The sequence below is a fragment of the Leguminivora glycinivorella genome, chromosome 1 (assembly GCF_023078275.1).
Source record: "Leguminivora glycinivorella isolate SPB_JAAS2020 chromosome 1, LegGlyc_1.1, whole genome shotgun sequence".
Lineage (NCBI taxonomy): Eukaryota > Metazoa > Arthropoda > Insecta > Lepidoptera > Tortricidae > Leguminivora > Leguminivora glycinivorella.
Genome location: NC_062971.1, coordinates 26,076,185 through 26,099,014, shown reverse-complemented (window position 1 = coordinate 26,099,014; position 22,830 = coordinate 26,076,185). Strand labels below are relative to the sequence as shown.

The 22,830-nt window shown below is 36.8% G+C and overlaps 1 protein-coding gene across 2 annotated transcripts in view; it reads left to right on the top strand.

The window, feature by feature from the left end:
* LOC125226893 (ATP-binding cassette sub-family G member 1-like) overlaps positions 1 to 22,830 on the top strand; it is a 61,889-nt gene that overhangs the window by 22,794 nt on the left and 16,265 nt on the right. The gene's annotated exons all lie outside the window — the stretch shown is intronic.

The window sequence follows — 22,830 nt, the reverse complement described above, 5'->3', positions numbered from 1 at the left end:
GTGTATCCACACCACTCTTAATTTATAGACTTCGATATCTGATCTTGATTGATTAAAATTAGGTAAATCAGGTATAGGTACTAATAGTCATTCAACTGGCTTTATTCAGCCCGATGTCAGCTCTAACCTTGATATCGGCAGTATATAACCGATCAAAGTATAATGACAAACTACACCATGTTTTTATTGTTTTCCGTTAAATTCGACACGCAGTTAGGTTAATCATCAGAAACCACCCTGTATATAGCTTTTCGTTAAATTCTAAAAAAAATTGTTTTCTTCCTTGCCATACATAATAAATGAATTAATTAGTCTGGGAGGATCTTAATCATAACATTAAAGTCAGTGTCAAGTGTCTGACGGCATATGTCAAAACAAAAAAACATAAGGATATGGTAAGGGATGCCACACACGTGTTAAGTAATTAAATTATTTTTTCAATACTTCGATAACCGTAAGATTTAGGACGCTAGTTTCTTAGAGAAATTAATTGTATAATAAGTTATTATACAATTAAAGTTAACGGAATTCAATAAAAACAGGGTGTATACAACTCTGGGAAAATCAACTTAGTTATACTGAATAAAATAAAGTAAGTAATTAATATTACGTGAAATGTGTATTCGGGTGATTACCTGCACTGACTAGTTCAAAGAAGTCTGGTCAGAGGAAAATAACAACATGTGTTAGCACGATCAATCTCTCATAAATAGACAAAGGCGTCATACCAGCAAGTATTCAAGTAGCATTTAAGGTGCAGATAGTGCAGTAGGCCAGTACCTTCATGTTTGTCTCTCCCGTTTATTGTTTTTAAAGTTTAATATATCTTATCAATACTTTCCTCAAATATGATAGCAATTTGTTATTAAGCAATATTTTAGTTGATGTGCATAATTTGAGCAAATGTAAAAAGGAGGTGCCCTCGAGAAAGATATCAAAATAGTTATTATTAATAACTAGCTTTTGCCCGCGGCTTCGCTTGCGTTAGAAAGAGACAAAAAGTAGCCTATGTCACTCTCCATCCCTTCAACTATCTCCACTTAACAAATCACGTCAATTCGTCGCTCCGTTTTGCCGTGAAAGACGGACAAACAAACAGACACACACACTTTCCCATTTATAATATTAGTATGGATTTTTATGGCAATCGTTTTGTGATCCAAAAAAGCTCTACTTACGCCTTCTTTTTTCAACCTACTGTACCTTAAACAGATTATAGCTATTAGTAAAGGCTTCATAATTGTTCAATCTATGTCAATGTTAGAAGCCTTGGAAGTGAACTGAATCGTTCTAAGTAACTATGATTAGCATTATTAAAGCATCTATAAGTATGTAGTAATATATACATATAGGTACCCGAAGGCGAACAAGCCCGCAAGTTAATATTTCTAAATCATGGAGTATCATAGTCTGGTCTGGAAGGCAATAAAAAATAAATTATAATATGTACAGTCAACCAATTGGAACCCTAGGCACGGTAGAACTATGTCATAGTGACGCCATAGATCAGATTCTAAGAAATCTCTTACTGCTTGTCATTTTGACATGGTTGTAGAGTGGCCTAGGGTTCCAATTGGTTGACTGTACTTAATTTTATGGCGTTATGTATAAACGCCTGTTAAGTATCACAAGAACTTGATGATAATAGTTTATTGTTACGAGTATCTATCATTATGAAATCGATAAAAAAACCAATAAAATACTGAGTTCCAATGAATACAAAGGTAAGAGACGGTTTTTTATCTTAGGCATAAATATTAAGGAATCTAATGTGCTTTTATTTGACCATAGTTAACAATAACTCTCATCTGTGATATTTTTAGGGTTCACTCGTGCGTCTGTCTGTCCGTCTGTCACAGCCAATTTTCTCCGAAACTACTGAACCGATTAACTTGAAATTTGGCACACATATGCAAACCTGTGATCCAAAGACGGACATGTAATTTAAATTAAGACAATTTAATTATAGGGGCCACTTTTGGGGGGTAAAAGTGAAAATTAAAAATTAAAGTTTCTAGAACTATATTGTGTTACATATCAAATGAAAGAGCTTTTTATAAGTATTTAAAAAATATTTTTTTAATAATTTTTAGTAAGGTAATTTTCAAGTTATTTAACAAAATAGGCAAAAAATGATCATACAACTAACACTTACACTTGGGCGGTTTTTATATAAGAGACTGTATGTTTCTAAATAAATAAAATAAAATAAAATAAACTGCTAAATATCAAAAAGTTAAGTGTGTACATAAAAAAATTTTGTTTAAAAAGTACCTACTTACATAAAAATAACAAAAACGCCTAAAAAATTTACTAGCGTAAAAATCACTACCGTGAAAACATGTACCTAAGTACGTACTTAGGTAGTATTTATCGCAAAAATGAGCATAGCGATTCGCCTCACTAAACCGCCACTAGCACGGCACGGGCCGCGCGGCCTGGATACTGCGGCGAAAGACGCGCACGTGAGACCACCGTGCTATTCCCATTACATTTGCTTTACTCCACACTGGCCTGAGATATTTAACCGACATGTTAAAGAAAGCACTACACCGTGCTCTTTTGTTTCCGTTAAATTAGACACGTCGTTAGGTTAACAGAAGCTGGCTTTTTTCTTTTTAACCGTTAGGTTATCAATTCGTATTTTTTGTATGTTACTTGATATCTCCCTAATTACTGGACCGGTTTCGTTTTTTTTTATAATAAATGAATTCATTTTAAGTATTTATGCGGACTCTAGGCTCCGCAAGGATAACGCCGGCATAACGCAAGAAAAATGATCATAATAGGTACGTAATAAATGAATTGCAAATAGGTACTTTAGTCAAAATATCTAATTATTTTAATATTGGTCATTTAGTCTTAAAACTAAAGAAATGATCACTTAGGAGTTGGGTGCTTGCTAAGTATGAGTCCTTTGAACTTTGATCCCTTCGACGTAGCCAACCAACATGCTCAGTAAAAATATATACCTGCATAGGTAGGTATATAATAATCTAAATATATAAAAGAAGAAGCTGACTGACTGACTGACTGACTGACATATCAACGCACAGCCGAAACCGCTGGTCCTAGAGATTCCAAATTTGGCACATGGGTTCCTTATATAGTGTAGAGGAGCACTAAGAAAGGATTTTTCAAAATTCACCTCCTAAAGGGGTGAAATGGGGGTTCAAAGTTTGTATGGGGAAACAAGATTAGTTTGACTGTTCTATTCGAAACTTCACAGGAGGATTCCTAAAGGCATATGATTAAATACGTGTTTCAGGTTTTTTGAAAATTTAACCCCTAAAAGGGTGAAAAGGGGGTGATAAAGTCAAAAAATCAATATGGGTATCGTTTTTATGGTTTATCGGGTCGCTGATCACGATAAATACAACGCTTTTAAAATCTAACGAGGCGGAAGTGATATACTTTCTCTCCTGTTGTGGTGCAATGGGGTTAAAATATAAAAAAAAAATACAAAAGAACAAACTGACGGACATATCAACGCACAGTCGAAACCGCTGTTTCTAGAGATTTCAAATTTAGCACGTAGGTTCCTTATATAGTGAAGAGGAGCACTAAGAAAGGATTTTTCAAAATTCACCTCCTAAGGGGGTAAAATGGGGGTTCAAAGTTTGTATCGGGAAACAAGATTAGTTTGACTGTTCTATTCGAAACTTCACAGGAGGATTCCTAAAAGCATATGACTAAATACGTGTTTCAGGTTTTTTGAAAATTTAACCCCTAAAAGGGTGAAAAGGGGGTGATAAAGTGAAGAAACCAATATGGGTATCGTTTTTATGGTTTATCGGGTCACTGATCACGATAAATACAACGCTTTTAAAATCTAACAAGGCGGAAGTGATATACCTTCTCCCCTGTTGTGGTGCAATGGGGTTTAAATATAAAAAATATATATAAATGAAGAAACTGACTGACATATCAACGCACAGTCGAAACCGCTGGTCCTAGAGATCTATAATTTGGCACGTAGGTTCTTTATATGGAGTAGAGGAGCACTAAGAAAGGATTTTTCAAAATTCATGTCCGAAGGGGGTGATATGGGGGTTCAGAGTTTGTGTAGGGAAACAAGATTAGTTTGACCGTTTTATTCGAAACTTTACAGGATTCCTAAATACGTGTTTCAGGTTTTTTGAAAATTTAACCCCTAAAAGGGTGAAAAGGGGTTGATAAAGTCAAAAAACCAATATGGGTATCGTTTTTATGGTTTATCGGGTCGCTGATCACAATAAATACAACCCTTTTAAAATCTAACGAGGCGGAAGTGAAATACCTTCTCCCCTGTTATGGTGCAATGGGGTTTAAATATCAAAATTATCATATGCATTTAGTTTTAAATATTTATTGGACATAAAACTTAAATAACAAATAAATAATATCTAATTCTAAAAAATAATAATAAAAGCAACTTAAAATTAAATTGAAAACTAAAATTAACTAAAATGAATTGGATTTATTTTTTATGTTTACTTCTGGTTCAAGAGATTTCGAATTGACACGTGATTTCTTTAGAGGTGCACTAAGAAAAGATTTATCGAAGTTGACCTCCTAACATGATCATTTGACAGTGACAGGGGATGGGAGGGGATTGGGATAGGGATAGGGATAGGGATAGGGAAAGGGATAGGGACAGGGACAGGGACAGGGACAGGGACAGGGACAGGGACAGGGACAGGGACAGGGACAGGGACAGGGACAGGGACAGGGACAGGGACAGGGACAGGGACAGGGACAGGGACAGGGACAGGGACAGGGACAGGGACAGGGACAGGGACAGGGACAGGGACAGGGACAGGGACAGGGACAGGGACAGGGACAGGGACAGGGACAGGGACAGGGACAGGGACAGGGACAGGGACAGGGACAGGGACAGGGACAGGGACAGGGACAGGGACAGGGACAGGGACAGGGACAGGGACAGGGACAGGGACAGGGACAGGGACAGGGACAGGGACAGGGACAGGGACAGGGACAGGGACAGGGACAGGGACAGGGACAGGGACAGGGACAGGGACAGGGACAGGGACAGGGACAGGGACAGGGACAGGGATAGGGATATGGATAGGGATAGGGATAGGGCTTAGTAGTACTTTTTACCCACTGACCATAGATACTGGCTATGTGGGTTGTATGAAGTTTTCCCAGAGTGTATATAGAATACATACCTACTCGTACCCACTACCTACGCCGTGGTCGCTGTGTAACATTTCTACAATATTTGCAAGCATTTCTTTAAAAAAATAGTTATATGTATTATCTAAATAATCGCAGACAAATGTACCTACATAGAAACCTACGGATCCAAATGAAAATCTTAATTTTTGTATTCGTTTGAATAATTCTTTTAGTACGCGGGCGAAGCCGCGGGTACAAGCTAGTTAAGCATAAAAGCGGAAATACGTAAGACAGCAACAATAGAATAAACACAAGGTTAAGAGGTTAAGGAGCAAAAGACTGAAAGCTTAACAAGCCAGATTATTACTGACGTGAGCAAAGCAAATGCTGCCATAAATAGTCATATAATGATGACTCATCACAGTACCTATGAAAAAAAAAAAAAGTGAATAAGAATAGATCGTAGCTTCCTAATATACTAAACTTAAAAAAAAAAAGACTTTCAGTTACCAGAGTCAGCCAATTTTAGTTTCAATGCAAAACGGGTAAGGATTTAGGTGTTACCACAGAACTAGATTTAGATAGAAGAAACAAGTTCATCTATTTGTATGGCGGCCGAGCGTGTCAGATTTTGTACTGAAGTTGTTACTTGCCTGTGTTTTTAAATATGTCTCAGGCCTCTAAGTGTTCATAATTTTTGTGTTGTTGTAATTAAATATCACGTAACGAGGCATTTTTAATGTTTTTGTTGACTTCAACTTACAAAATCTAACGCACGAAAGCTGCAAGCTGCGATTAAAGACGGACAACTCAGTGGATTTTACTGAGTTCATTTGACACGCTAAGTAGATACGTTTGCTTGATCTATGGTATATATGACATCTGTGGGCGTTACATTTGGTTTAAATATTACTTTCATTTGAGAAGTAAGTATGTACCTAAATTGTATTGCAGGGAGAATATAGTGGTGACATGTAGAGTGCACTAGCGCGTTGCACTCACCGGCTATGGCGTAAGGAACTTTCTGTTGCCAGACCCGAGTCTGCCCGCCAAGGACGCTAGGGCACTGATTAGGGCTTCTGCGAGGGGTCGACGAACTTTCTGCACGTGACTGCTAGGAAATGCGGCCTATGTGGAACCGCCTTCTGAAGTTAGCGCAATGTGAAATGCACGTGGCTTAGATGAATACAAGCCTGTCTTGAGTCACTGTACTGCGCACCAAGTCAACCTCAGAATCGCTTAGGTTTATAAGTGTCGTAGTTATAAGTCTCTCCCTATCGCTCTTCTGTAATTGGTGCGACAGAATCAGACTGTTTTTTGATCGCCACGTATCGTCAACGATTGTCACTTCGGCTATGCCGGCTGAAGTATTAATGATAAAGAAGTAATTTTTATTAATATTAGGGTTAACTCAGTGAACATGTTAACCAACGAAGTTTATACTACAGAATTAGGTACCTATCTATATTATTTATAAATAATTATGAAGTGCAATACAGTTTTCTGATGGATAATGATGGCGGATATACTGAACGTATTGCCCTAAATATTTGCGTTGCATCATTTTGTAGAAAAACAAAAGAGATGCAGAACCGTATTTACACAACACGGCTAAGTGAGGCCATCAGACGAATAAAGTATTTAACCCGACTTGAACCGAATGCGAAGCGGATGTACTACGCAAGCATCTATGCTTGAACGTGTTACTTATACAGCAGGATATCTAAAATATAGTTTGGCAAGAACCGTTTGTCAGTGGAGCAAAAGCAGTGGGAACCGTAGTTACGGTATCTTACTTGTTGATAATTTCATTTTATAGCCCTTATAAGAGGGACGAGCAGTGATTACTTATTATGCTATATAATTACTGTATATTTTCCTCAGTCTATGTTTAATAATTAATAACCTCAGCAGTTTATAAGTGAATATCATACAATACTTACATAATTAAAATTCAATCGTTACAAGCAGAATTGTTAAACAAAGAATATGTTGCTTATTAAACAAGCACCGTGCAGGATTTGTAAAACACTCTTGTAGACAATAGTGCACGTAAAAAAATAATGGATTTACTTATCGATTAGCTCAATATCGTTTCGCGGAATAGCAAAGTAATGATTTTCTTTTAAGCATGTTAGGGGCCTTAGAATTTTTCATGAACCGATTAAGATGGTTTTGGACCTTAGTTACTCCCCAGTTTCGCTACTCGAAGGATTCCATTCTAGTCTGAATAAGAGTAGTTAGGAAGGTGTTCTATTTTGAGTTTTCTAAAAAAACGTGTTTATTTGATGGGTTGAAATTATTGTATAAAATTAGTTCGATTCGATTAAGTTCTACGTGTAGAACTAAATTTGAACCACGATTGTTGAGTTATTGATACCAATATTTTAAAAGTAGACATATAATTCAACATAATGAAAAATAAAAATGTAAAAACTTAAACAAGGCGGAAAGTCATTTACAATTTTAACCAACCATGGCACTTACAAGTCCGTAGGTGAGAATTCCATATAAGCGACGTAACAACCTTTGAGATCACCTTTCTGGTAGAAATGAACATCTGCTTGGTACTCCCCGTAGAGAACGTGTGGCATCTTGTTGCTGTCTAAGTAAAAATCTTTCACTTTATTCGACCCCTGAAAAATTATAGGTACATGAAAATCAATTCGTTCCGTAAAAAACCCATTGTAATAGCGACGAGCGATATTTCATACACTAGGTTTTCCTTTGTGGAAAATATATAACCTAATGTATACCAGTGGCGTGGCGTGAACATTTTCGTTGATAAAGCCGGAGGGGTTTTCGGGATCTGTTTTGTATGGACTTCTACAAATACTGGAGAATTTTAAGGAACCCGTAGGGAATCGAGTTGTAACGATGCCCCGCCACTGATGTAATTATACGCAAAATCATAAAAATAGTCATGTTTCAGTCATAAAATACGGATGTCCCTAAAACCAACGCAAAATCAATAGGGGTGATACATCTCATTAGCTATCACATTAACCCCTCGTATTAACACGGATCCGTGCGTGGGAATTTTAATCTATTATTTTAAATGTCAAGGTCACTATTTCAATGAAAATTGACAGGCCCCATACGAAAGGTTAAGCGAATTTGACCTTAATGAAAGTGTCATATGTGGTTTTCGACTCATTGGCGCTTCTTTTTAACCCCCGACGCCAAAAACGATGGGGTGTTATAAGTTTGACGTGTCTGTCTGTCTGTCTGTCTGTCTGTTTGTGTGTGTGTCTGTCTGTGGCATCGTAGCTCCCGAACGGATGTAGCGATTTAGATTTAGTTTTTTTTTGTTTGAAAGCTGAATTAGTCGGGAGTGTTCTTAGCCATGTCTCATGAAAATCGGTCCACTATGTCACAGTATAATAAAGAGTATCGTAGGGTTCGGGGTTTTTTCAAAATTTTAATTTTGTGGTTCTTTTCTTAGCGTTTTATTAAACGGTCGATATTGCTAGACCGTGACATTTTCATTAAGGTTAAAGCCAACAGCAGCATTGGAGGTACTATTGGATCTCCCGCCGCTACATCTAGTGATACAGTCTGAGGCACTGAAATCGCTACACCGGCTGGCTTTAACAGGCCTCTGGAGCGATAGCATGCCGAAGACTAAACACACAAGCATGGAATACAACAATTCTATGGGAAGGCTGATGAGTATGGGCTGCGACAAAATGCAACCGAAATTCATCTTCCACAAAAACTTCAAAACCAAAGTCCATACTAGAGCCGAATGGAAGGAGGGTCTGGAGACACCCACCCCTGATGACAACACCATCATCTGGTATACAGACGGGTCCAAGATGGCATCTGGTACGGGCGCAGGCATTTATGCAAATGACTACAGTGGTAGTATCAGCATGGGCAATTATGCCACGGTCTTCCAAGCCGAGACATATGCAATAATTGCCTGTGTACATGAGAATATAGTTAGACAAATCCAAGGTAAGACTATCTATATACTCAGCGACAGTCAAGCGGCACTCAAAGCCTTCACATCGCCCAGAGTTACCTCTAGACTGGTATTAAACGGCATCCAAGCTCTTAACAAGCTTGGAAGGCAAAACAAGGTGCAACTGGTATGGATACCGGGGCACGAAGGCTTCATTGGCAATGAAAACGCTGATGAACTTGCCAAGGCCGGATCTGAAGACAACTTCATAGGTCCGGAACCTTATGTGGGCCTTTCACAAGGAACCATCAGAATGGCTATGAAAGACCAAACAAAGGCTAGTCACCAAAAAGAGTGGGATGCCCTGGTTGGTCTGAAGCATTCAAAGCTCTTTATGCAGAGGGTAGACTCTGGATGGAGCAAAAAGCTAGGGAAGCTAGGCAAAAGACAACTCCAAATTATAACGGGGGTGTTCACAGGCCATTACGGGGTCAAAGGAATTTTGGCCAAGATGGGACACGCCGACAACACTGATTGTCGCATGTGTGGCGAAGAGGAAGAGACCGTCAGACATTTAATGTGTGAATGTCACGCCCTCGCCAGACAAAGAATGAAGAACTTTGGAGCAGGCTACCTGGCACCGAAGGACTTCAGAGAGCTACCCATGAGCCTCATCATCCGATACGTGGAGATGGTCGAGAAGCTCCTGAATAGCTGAAGGATCTTAGGATCGTAGGGGGTAATTGCACAAAAGATCCCGATGGGTCGAAGTGTATCCGTAAGGGCCCCCGCAGATTTAAGATAAGATAAGATAAGATAAGGTTAAATTCGCTTAATGTGATAACTCTAATTAGGTATCCTGTCACCCCTTTTCATTTTGCCGTTGGTTTTAGGGACACCCGGTATGTATTTAATACATTATGATGATACCAATACCTTATTTGACCCAATGAGAACTTTGAAATATGTATGATAACTGCGTTTTCATTTATTATTCTGAACAGTCCTGAGCGAGTATTTGTTCGTTCATGCACCGATAAAAGTATGGATTTCAAGTGTTTTCATCTGCGCACGAACGAACTGAATGCTCAGAAGTCTCAGAACACCAAGGCTCACTTTTGCACCAACCACTTAACTCAGGGTTAGATGGGCTCTCAACTGTCAAATCCATACTAATATTTTAAATGGGAAAGTGTGTCTGTCTGTTTGTTTGTCCGTCCTTCACGGCAAAACGGAGCGACAAATTGTCGTGATTTTTTAAGTGGAGATAGTTGAAGGGATGGAGAGTGACATAGGCTACATTTTGTCTCTTTCTAATGCGAGCGAAGCCGCGGGCAAAAGCTAGTTCCGTATAAAATAGTGGGTTAACCCTCCATTACGTTGGTGCAGCTTTAAATACCTGCTGTAGATACGAAATGGATCGAATATGTCAGTGTCTAAGTGATTTTTTGTTTAACTTACCCTAGGTATAGTACATTCATCTTCTCCTACTCCAAGAATTTCCAAGTATTTAAGGAAATTTCCCTTGAAACCGTTTTCATTACGTTGCAAAACGTATCTTTCATGTAGAAAAATCCAGGTTTGAATCCTCCGTCCCTTCTAACAGAGTTATCCAGTTCCAGCTGTAAATTTCATTGTATTTTTATATTTTTTTACTAGTGTTTTTTACAGTCAGTATCAATAGTTGCGGTAGAAATAACGCATCAAAAGTATCTGACATCCAGAATATTTTTTTTAAATAAAGATAAATCTGTACAGTTCATACTTGATTTTTTTTTGTTATATCGTCTCGTAGGAATCTAAAACCCTGAAGAATAATGTTGATAACTTTAACTTTTATTTCTTTATGTCAGTCCAAAAATAGAAAACGTACAGACGGAATTCAACACGGGTGGTGTCGCGTGCACAATGTCTATTTCTCATCAATGTGGTTGTTAAGGTACAGCGGGGCAAATCTCGACTGGGGGACAAATGTAACTGGTCAATTTTTCCATGTTTTACAATGTTTGCGTTCTTAAATAGAGTGTCCACCGGTTGTTATATGGTAGGCGTGTTCAGTGGATACATGTAGAAATCAACATCATAGTGAATTAATGGAAAAAATAAAATGGATCAGTTACAATTGCCCCCCAGTCGAGATTTGCTCTGCTGTACCTTATAGGTTTTTTGAAACTTTTTTCACCTTTCACGCTCGATTGGGCATTTACTTACAATGGTATCATTTGCCCAGCGGCCAGGGCGATGACATCAATATGTCCAGAACATTAGTCGTTCGGTTAAATTTCTTTTGAGTGATGGACAAATTAATATCAGTTATAGGAGGATCACAGGGTTCAAATGATTTAAAAATAGTATTTCCGGGACCCTACGGAGTAAAAATCAACAAAAAGTTAGATATACGGCTAATGCTGTAGGCCAAAAGGAAAAACCATTATTTTAATTTTCCGTGTATTAAATTAAGTAAATTACTAAAGCTCGAATAATTCAAATCTCAAAATTATGCTTTGACTTACCAATATAATGCCGGGCCAACTAAGACACAATATGAAAATATCCAGCACAATCAGTGCACCTAGTGTTGATTTCAACATTTTAACCGTTGCACGTTGTGATGAAGCGAATGCATATGCAATATTATATTTATGATAGCTGACCATCAACGTTTTACGTCATTGTTAGGGTTTCGTTAAATTCGTTACCCAAGGGGTCAACTCAAACACAAATATGCTCACTTGTTTATTGTCCTTCCCCTCTAATTGTTTTTGTTGATATGAATATAAATATTTAAATAAAACTATTTTCTAAGAGGTATTTACTACTATCTCCATGATTGGTGTTGTAAGTAGTATTTGATAGTTATTTACCATATACTATTGAGGGCGACACTGAAAGTTTTTAGAACTGGCCACTTGTAAAAAATATAATTAAAAATTAAGTTTACATTTTAAAAATATAACTCTTTGTCAATATAATTGTGTGTGCATTTTATTAATTTCTCATTTGTTTTACGATTTAGCGGCAAAATCAAAATTGTATGTTTCACTTCAGTATATATTTCACGAGAGAAAATATTCGTACCTTTTTTTATTCGTACGTTTTCTATGACTATCGGTATGAGTCGAGTGCACAAAATCCTCCATGAATATTTATTATTCAGGAGGATTTGTGCCCGTTGGATATCGCATAATTTGACAGAGACCCAAAAACTACCCCTAAAAACAAGTGGGCTAAGTGCTTTTCTCAGTGGTTCCAACTTCCATCGGATGCAACAATTGATGTGAAGGAACACTATTTTAAAAATATATAATACAACTAATAAGAATAACTTACTAGTTTGCTAAGTTTTTGATTTTCTAGGAACTTTCAGTTTGGTCCTCGTAGTAATAGTAACGTACACGACCGAGTAAAACGCACTAGCGACAAAATATATGAATAATTATATGAATTCTAGACTTACATTGCAGAACACGGAACTTTTAAGAGTGCCAGCCTCGCACTTGACCGATTTGATTCAGTTGATAAGCCTGCGCACATTGTTCACACTAGCAGATATTATCACTCTCGTAACATTACGATACATGTTACTCAGAACAATTCCATGTTATACGTATTCAGTAGGAATGTGAAGGCTGTATATGTCGTTTTCCATTCCATTTGAGATGATAATATCTATTGTATACATATACATTTATACAATGACAAAGGGACTTCCGCTAACACTGAATATCGCAAATTGCGGACATCCTTCTCTGTTAACTTAAAAAACTTATTGCTCATAAATATATGTATTACAACGAATGTTATATTAAATAATGATGTGAAGAAGGAATATGCCCTCATTTGCGAACTTCGCTGTACACGGTAGCCCTCTGTGATGTAGGTGCCATCATATTTACTAGAGCGCCCGAGGTGCTCAAAAATATCTGATCACGCACTCTTGGCCGCTCCAATAACCATGTTTATACTCTCGGCGATCTACCATTATACTGACAACTTGATGAGGCACGGGTTGGGTGGAAATAATATTTACGTCTTAAATAAATGAAGAATTATAGTATTTTATGCAATCGGCGTTTAAAGGAGGTCAAAAAAGACAGGTGGCGTGGGTAACAATTTAAGGCGAAGCCGAAAATTGTTAATAAAGACGCCACGAGTATTTTTGACTCAGTTAAACACCGTTGCATACAATATTTTTTCTACGACCATCATGCACTTAGTTTTTAATAGTTTCCTGGAATAACTTTCGTGAAATTCACACTGTTTTTGTACCTGATTTTTACGCAAATGTTTGCACTGCCAGCGCTCGAGACAGCTGCCCAAAGCCATCCCCCGCTGATGGCTTCCCGCGCACGCGCGCAGTAACGTTATAACAATGAGTTGCCATGGTTACAGAGACCAACAATGCGTTTTCAGTTTTTTCGTTACTGCGCGCGTGCCCGGGAAGACGGCGGGAACTGGCTTTGGGGAATATGATTTTTATGTAGAGTTTTAAAGATCTATGCGCGACCCCGTAAATGACGAGGAGTAGACAAAGTATTTTTATAAACGTCCATAAGCATTTAAGTTATCAATTCATGAAAGTTGCCATAAACTGCTAAAAAAACAAATTGAATCTTATAATCAATATCATTTATTTAGGTTGAACGTATACTATAAAATTATTCCTTGGGTACAAAATCCATGTATACAACATAACATCCCCTAACCACTTCATCGATGATGAGATTTACATCTGCCTTATATTCCCCATAAAGGACGTCCTTCGGCAATTTTTGGTCATCCAATAAAAAGCCTTTAACTATGTGCGTGCCCTAAAACAAAACATATTCATTAGGTATTTTAATGAATTGGACTTAGGATTAGCATCCGTATAGTAGGTAAATCAAACATGATTAAAAATCTTAAAAGCTTAATGTGAGAGATTAGCCCTCTCTCTCTCTCAATTGCAATAACTTTTTATCGATTAATATAGGTGCATATAGTTATGTAAGTATTTGTTTTACAAGGGGGCAAAGTTATAGTTTAACCGCATGTGCCAATACTGATACCCGAGCAAGTGAAAGATTCCAATATTCAAAAACCGGCCAAGAGCGTGTCGGGCCACGCTCAGTATTTTTCTCAAAAACTACTGAACCTATCAAGTTCAAAACAATTTTCCTAGAAAGTCTTTATAAAGTTCTACTTTTGTGATTTTTTTCATATTTTTTAAACATATGGTTCAAAAGTTAGAGGGGGGGGACGCACTTTTTTTTCCTTTAGGAGCGATTATTTCCGAAAATATTAATATTATCAAAAAACGATCTTAGTAAACCCTTATTCATTTTTAAATACCTATCCAACAATATATCACACGTTGGGGTTGGAATGAAAAAAAAAATCAGCCCCCACTTTACATGTAGGGGGGGTACCCTAATAAAACATTTTTTTCCATTTTTTATTTTTGCACTATGTTGGCGTGATTGATATACATATTGGTACCAAATTTCAGCTTTCTAGTGCTTACGGTTACTGAGATTATCCGCGGACGGACGGACGGACGGACGGACGGACAGACAGACATGGCGAAACTATAAGGGTTCCTAGTTGACAACGGAACCCTAAAAAGTGGAATTAAAAGCGTCGCGGGTTTCAAGGCACGAAGGTTAAACAAAATATATTACATTTAATAAATATAAAAAATCAAACTAAATTAGATCCATCATTCAATATTTGATTCAAGTTTTGTATGAAATTACTTTGCACTCTTGTGGATATATATGTTATCTGTTTTCGAAGAACAGAGCCTTTACCAGTTGGTGTGGTGAAAATGTATATTTGAATGTATGGTATCCGTCATAGAATAATACAATTTATGGGAAATGGATACATGTAATTCCTAAAATCGGCTGGAAATGTTTCAAATAAACTAGACAAATTTTTCTTGAACATTTCTACATTTCCTAGATAATAAAGTGTGGCAACAATCCTTATTCGTGGGGGTGTTGGTTCTAATCTAACAACTTTGTCTACATTTCATTCACAGAAAGTAGCATAAAGTTCTATACGTTTCCCAGGACTATATTAAATTTTCATGCAATTTCCAGGATTTTTTCCAGGTCATTGTATGTATCAGATCTTTGATACAATATTCTAAGTATATACATTTTATACATTTCCTCTTATATGCCACCAAAGATTTGTGAAAATGTACACATTGCACATTAAATAACATAGCTTATTACAGATTAGCGCGAAAAGGGTTTCCTTCATATTTTTCCGGAAAAGTTCGTATTTGTCATGCTAGTTCAGTCAATGTCAGTGCATCTTGTACTGAGACTGACTGAAATGGCATGACACGTTCGTACATTTCCGTAACATTACGAAGGCAAATCTTGTCGCAGTGCATCTGTAGTTCTTCACTTACACCTGGTATAGGACAGTCTTCAACTTCTATGACCTCCAAGAATGATTCGAAGACATCGTTGAAAATAGTTCTTACGATGACACAGAATGTATCTTTCAAGTAGTAGTATCCTGGTTTGTATCCTCCTTCTTTCTTAATAGAAGCTGACACCTCCAACTAAAAATTGATTTTTTACGATTATTCGCTAACTATACATAGATATAAATATATTGCTTTTTATATGTTTTTTATTCTAAATATCTACATAGAAGCAAAAGAAAATATATCAGGCATAGATAATAAATATTACATGTACTCACTATGATGTTGTTACCCAAAGGCCACGGGGTTTCAATAGATATATCAAACACATTAGTTGTACGATTAAATTTCCTTTGGGTCACTGTTATATCAATATCTGATGTAGGCGGATCGCAGGGCTCAAATTTTTTAAACACAGGAATTCCTGGTCCCTACGGAGCATTAGAGTTATTAATATAATTGAAAAACAAAATGTGCAGAACAAGAGTGATCTCTGAATATCTACATTTTATTTAATGCATCCTTACCAATAGTTTACCACTATAGCTCAAACATAACATCATCATATTTGAAAGTAACATGAAAACACATAGTGTTGATTTCACCATGATTAATTCACTATACGTACCGTGTGAGATAAAGCGTGCCTTTTATAGGGATCATCATGCTAGTTGTCACAGATTTTCAGGGTTTCGTAGTGAAATGTTAAAATAAATCCTTTTTATTTGATTACGATACAAGTCCGTAAAAAGGAAGTTCGAAACGAGTGGCGATAAATTAAAATACGACCCAAGGGAGTGTCTTAAATCGACACGAGTTACGAATTTCCTTCTCGCACGTGTATCGTACGACGTTTTTCAGTACAGATGAGCCTCCGAAGTTTCGACCTGGCATATAATGAACCACTTCTCGCACTAGTGCGTATAAAAAACACCATCTGTACTGAAAAATAATATGTCGCGTTGGGGGACATTCGCTATGCGCTTAGATCATAATTATCTGCCTGTCACTTGTTAACATGACGTTACTTGTAAATGAAATTGTTACAATATACTTACATTTTGTAATGAGGAAAATGTGAAGGTTAAAGATATCAATGTGCGATACTTCAGAATTATATTGCGATTAAGCATTATACATAATTTATGTTCAGTTATAAATATACTAGCTTTTTCCCGCGGCTTCGCCTGCGTACTAATCTAATTTTGTTTTCCCATACAAACCCCCATTTCGCCCCCTTAGGAGGTGAATTTAGAAAAATACTTTCTTAGTGCTCCTCTACGCCTTATAAGGAACCTACGTGGCAAATTTGGAATCTCCAGGACCAACGGTTTCGGCTGTGAGTTGATATGTCAGTTAGTCAATCAGTTTCATCTTTTATATATTTAGATAGCTTTCAAAAAAGGACAGCCAGTTGTTACTACTAGAGAGGGAACATGCATTTTCTTTAGAGGACAAGTCAGTGACGCAAGGGGCTGCGCAGGATTGGGACAGGAAGCGATTTCTCATTTCGGAGGCTAAGAGGCACTTTGGATCATTGAGCCAAAATAGTTAGTTATTTTTCGCGACATTTACGTTATAGAGTAACGTATTATGTAATGTCCGAGTTATGGTAGAGGCTCCAATGTGCGTTTAAGTAATTTTGTGAGTTGTCAATGTAGTCATTGTCACTTAATGAACATCCATTACAGATATGTTTTTCCTTTGTATTTTCTCGGAAACTTTCGTATTTCTTGTGCTAGTTCTATCAATGTCAGTACTATTGTTCAGAGACCGACTGAAATAGCGTGACACGTTCGTTCCGTGAAAATACAAAGGGAAAACATGCCTCACTAAATATCTGTACAGGCAAATGTTCCATTTTGAATGTGGAAATGAGGTTAAATACAAAGGGAAAACATTTCGCACTAAATACAGTAAGGTACAGTGGGGCAAATCTCGACTGGGGGCACAATTGTAACTAATCCATTTTTTCCATTATGATGTATAAACTGAACACACCTACCATATATAACCGCTGGGAACTCTATTTAATAATGCAAACATTGTAAAACATGAAAAAAATGGACCAGTTACATTTGTCCCCCAGTCGAGATTTGCCCCGCTGTACCTTACAGTACAGGCAATTGTTTCATTTTGCATGTGGAAATGAGGGTAAATTGCCTAGGAATCCTAAAAATGAACTCCGTATAATATTGGAAAACAGAATTAATTTTGATTTTTATAGCTGAGTGTCTCACACTCAGTAACTCTTCTAGTGTTACTGAGTTTGGTTCAACGCTACCACTATTTTGTAAAGGTTAACAATTATTGACAAAAAAAATATGGTACTAAGTCGCATCGTTTTCTTTTTTCCTCTGTCGATTACTCAAGATGTGTACAGGTTACCTGTAGGTATGTATACAAACATAATTGTAATGCACTTGCCACGGGTAAATTCAAATAATTATACTTAATGACTTTGTAATTTATAAATACTCTTTACAAGAACTTCCTCGTTAGTTGAATGTGGTTAACCTCTGATACGATTGTGTTTATGTTAATAGACTAATGTCGGCTATAGAAAAAATACACTTTCATAGTCTTCACAGCCATTTTTAAATTTGTAAAGTTGTTTTAACTATAAAACTCCCGTGGGGCAGAGATATTTAAAAATATTTATATTTTTAATATTGTAATGTTGTGTTGTCAGTATTCGTTGTATATATAGTTTTGCGTTTGCGTCCTAGTCGGTGACTAAGGTTGCTTGAGCTCAACGTGGTTGCAGTCACAATACCGAAGTGCGATAGAGAGAGATACTTACCATACGATACTATGGATCGGACTCACGGCTACAGGGCCAGGCGTCCATAGGCTACGGAGACGGCTTAAGGCAAGCCGTATGCTTGTTCAACGTTGGATAGAAAAGATGTACGAGTATCTATGATTTGGTAATTATTATTGTATGTATAGAGATATATTCTTTTTATGTACCTAACCGACGGCAATAGGTATAAGTTCAGCAACCGACCTGTCACCCCTTTTTAGAGTTCCTTAGTCAACTACTTAGGATCTTTTAGTGTACAGGTCTTTTCTTGTCAACATTTTTTTTAATTCTCTAGTATTGTAATATATATATAAAATCGAGAAAATATACATAATATTACTTATAAAAACTACTAACATATACTTTCTAGGAAAACTATTCGCTATGTGCACGACTGGTGCTGACCTCATTTTGTACGCTTTCCATATAAAATTGTATGGTGTGAAATTAGTATGGGGCATTTGGGCATGACCATGACGTGTATTTGTGACAATCAGCACCATTCTGTCACGCACGTTGCCAATAGGGAATATGGTGGGATGAGCCGTTTTTGAGTTTTTGCCTAAATCCAATTTTGACGGACTTGTAACTACGTAATCCTACGCTATCATACAATCAATATCAATCCTACACTGAACATGGCCCGACAATCCCGACGTGCTCTTGACTAGTTAATTAACATAAGACTGACGTAAATGAGTATTTTTGGAACATGTTGTATGTAAAAAGTATTAAAGATTCAAAGATTCAAAGATTTATTTGTTCAACATAGGTAAGTTACAAGATGTTCAATAATTGTAAATTGTTGTATGGGGTTATAATGTAATTTACTTTTTAAAGTAGGTAAGGTCAGTCGGGGTAATAGTAACTACGGGGCAATTGTAACTAATCGAAATATCTTCCATAATTTACATCATTTACTGTAGTTCCATATATGTCCAGATAGCGTAAAAGCTCTTTTATTATTTCACCATAGATGGTGTTGATAGGCCGAATGATCTCTGATCTACACGACCGTGCAGTTTTCGACGAAATTGGTAGTATGCGCGTGAGAGACAGCCCTTCAAACATTCCATTAAAAATATGGTTTTAATGTGATTTAACATTTTATTCTACAGTTAGTTGCATAATTTTAAACTATTTTATGTTTGTATGTCCTTCAATCTCCTGATTTTCATGTTTTAATAGTATTTAAGCGATAGTTTAAATTGCCCCGCTTAAATTGCGATGGAGGCTAATTTAGACTATTTGGTAGTTTTAATTGCCCCGCCATATTTTATATGAAAATCAACAACACTAGTGATGTAGTCGATTCGAGGTTTTGTACCGATATTAATACCTGATTTTGTGACTCTGGCTCTGGAAAGGGCTAAATTTTGACTCTTTGTATAATTAATTAAAATATTTTTTTTCTATATATTGTGCTCGCTATAAAATACAAATGTTTAAGTTGGACTATACATCTGCAATTCATATCATGCATAGGTGTAGCTCCTGTGACATTTCGTTCTGCTTATCACGGTGACACATCAGACTAGCGAGTTCACTACTCTCGTCCTTGGCCTCTATACACACCATAATATTACCATATTACCTGTCTTCTGCTTTACATAACACTGCTTGCTTCACGTAGGTAAAGTAAATAAAGAATTAAATGTGTATCCTATGACTAAACGGCAATGCAAACTGGCAGTAGCAGACTGGCTAAACCTACCTAAGTCTTGGCAAATAATACCTTTTTGTACCTTTTGGCGTAGAAACTCTAGGTCCATGCCTCCATGGGGTCGCAGGGTGAACAAGTTTTTCACAGAAATCGCGAAGCGTCTGGTTGAGGTAACTGGTGACCGAAGAGCTGGTGACTTCCTCGCACAACGTATCAGCATTGCGATACAACGAGGAAATGTCGCCAGTATCCTTGGTAAATGCCTCAACAGCCTATTTTAGACATTAGCTAGCTTTTAAGTTTAGTTTTAGTTTCTTATACATATATTTATGTAAATATGTTCATGTAAATAAAGGTTTCAGCACCTTTAATATACCTACTTTTTGACCCTTGACTAAGAATAAATTCAGTTTGTTGTGGTAACCGTTGTTATTGTTATGGCAGGTACTTACGCATGTAAGTACAGTGCAGGCAGGATGACTGTCGCGAACTCACGGTAAAAACTAGCTGCGAAACCTTGACTCCGGTTTACTTGCGTTCTTACCGTAATTATGGGCAATTCACAGCGATCTGCGAATTATATTTGACATTAATCGTGACCTAACCTGTTGCAGAACGCTGAGTCATTTTTAAAAATCGTGATAGCCGAAATGTTCCTTTTGAAGTTTTGATTCAAAAAGATCGTATGGTGTGATTTTTAGCCCAATAGTTCTCATTAAAATACTGACAGTGAGGATAGAACGACGATTGGTATACATAAGTTTACTTCGGACTTGACTATCTATCTACTACATTTTCCATCAGGAGGCGATGGTTGCTTTTACTATGTTTGAGTGGCTGCAGTTCGTAAAACTATCAACAATAACATTAGATTGGCAGCTGATATCCCCGAGGGTTTATGGCACATCGATATTATATTAACCATTTTAACGAGATTTTACTTTTTTCCGGTATGTTCCGGTGTACTCTTCATGGCCCGCGGTCTTTATACTTGAAAGTATTTCCCACTGTGTTGATGAAAATAGTACTTAAGACTTTAAGACGATACGATACAGGTCAATTCTCCATATAAACGCTCTTGACTATTTCCTCCCTGGTTTTTGAAGATAGAGCAATGATTTTTTAAACACAGATTATTATTATTTTTATCTGTGTCGGACCGTTTTGATTTTTTTGCTATTTTTATTTTAAAAGACGCTAGAGCCAAACAATTTTTTTTTAAAACTGCCTTTTTCAATATGGCTCAAATAAAGGTGTGATACTCAAGATCGGTAACAATTAGCCAAAAAATCTAAATGGTCCGACGCAGATTATTTCATTGTTATTCAGATTCTCAAATTTCGTTTCCTTTAAATAAGTTTTCAAGGAGGAAACAGTCGAGAGCGGAACCTCGATTTTTTCGCAATATCTTTTAACTGATCTTAATGGACATTTTTTTTGATAAATCTAGTTAAGTAGTAGTAGTAGTATATTCACTAGTATATTCAACTGAATTTCCCAAATTGAAAGGGGAACTCCTTTCCATTTTAGCATTTTGCTCCCGTAGCGTCTCAAGTAATATTTTAATATTAAAAGAAAAATTAGGAGGGTTTGTAGGATAGGTGAAATCAAATAGATATTGTTCTAGAAAAACCTTATTTTTGTAGGGATGGGAATGGGACATGTCTATTATAGACAATGGTACCGGTACCAGTACTGTGGTGAATTTGTTTTGCAACAGATTATAATATTATAGCAGTTTTTCTAACTTATTTATATTTCTTTAGTTATAAAGTATTATTTCTACAAGTAATGGTAAGAAATGCGCAAGTTAGGCGTTTTTGCAAGCTTTTATTTAACTTGCAATGTTAGTATATTCGGGTGAATTCATGCGATTTTTAAAGCAGATATTTTTAACCAATTGAGCTGAAATTTTGCACACATAATTGATGCAATATTATGGTATCATGGAGCTGATCTACTGATGGACCCGAAACGTGGCCATAGATTAAATTTCATATCTGATTATGATGTTGACCTCAATTCCAATAACGCCTATTTACCCTTCGGGTTGGAAGGTTAGATGGCAGTCGCTTTCGTAAAACTAGTGCCTACGCCAAATCTTGGGATTAGTTGCCAAAGCGGACCCCAGGCTCCCATGAGCCGTGGCGAATGCCGATGCCGGGATAACGCAAGGAGGATGATGATTGTGATAGCACCTCAATAAAAATCATTCTATTAACCTAATAACTAAACTGTGCATTTTTACTTACGTTTACTATGTAAGTTAAATTACTAACTAAATATTCTAAACTAATCAATCAACTAAATAGCACTAAAGAATAGAATAGAATAGAATTTCTTTATTTGCCAGAATACGTATGGTACAGGATGACAACAAGTTTTATAGGTTTCAGTATTCAGTCGAAAACACGACATGCAAATAGTTAACAATATAAGATCACAATTTTACAATAATAGTACTAAATTTAGTCAGTGGGTTTTTTACATAATGAAAAGACAGACTCTACATAATTATTCACAATTACAAATCTGCTTTTTTTTATATTTCATAAAATGGTAGCACATGGTACGAACGGTAGTACGAAGTTCCCGCAACAGACATAAACTAACATGGCCCCATCCCTAGTCGTACGTGAAAGGGATAGCATATCGCATTGTTAACTAGGCAAAAAGGGATGGACGCGCCTCGGCGCCGCTCTCCGCGGATAATAAACAATATTCAACAAATAATTAATTTGACTCAACTGTGGAATGTTATTCCATCTTTTTTATATGTGGAAGTGTTAGAAGACTTGCCACACCACTTTTATGCTGCAAGAGACCATTGTTTGCAACCAAATTTAATTATTTAAGATTTTTTCCCGAGCGGACACGAACACTGTTAGCGGGTCGTATACTTGGGCGCT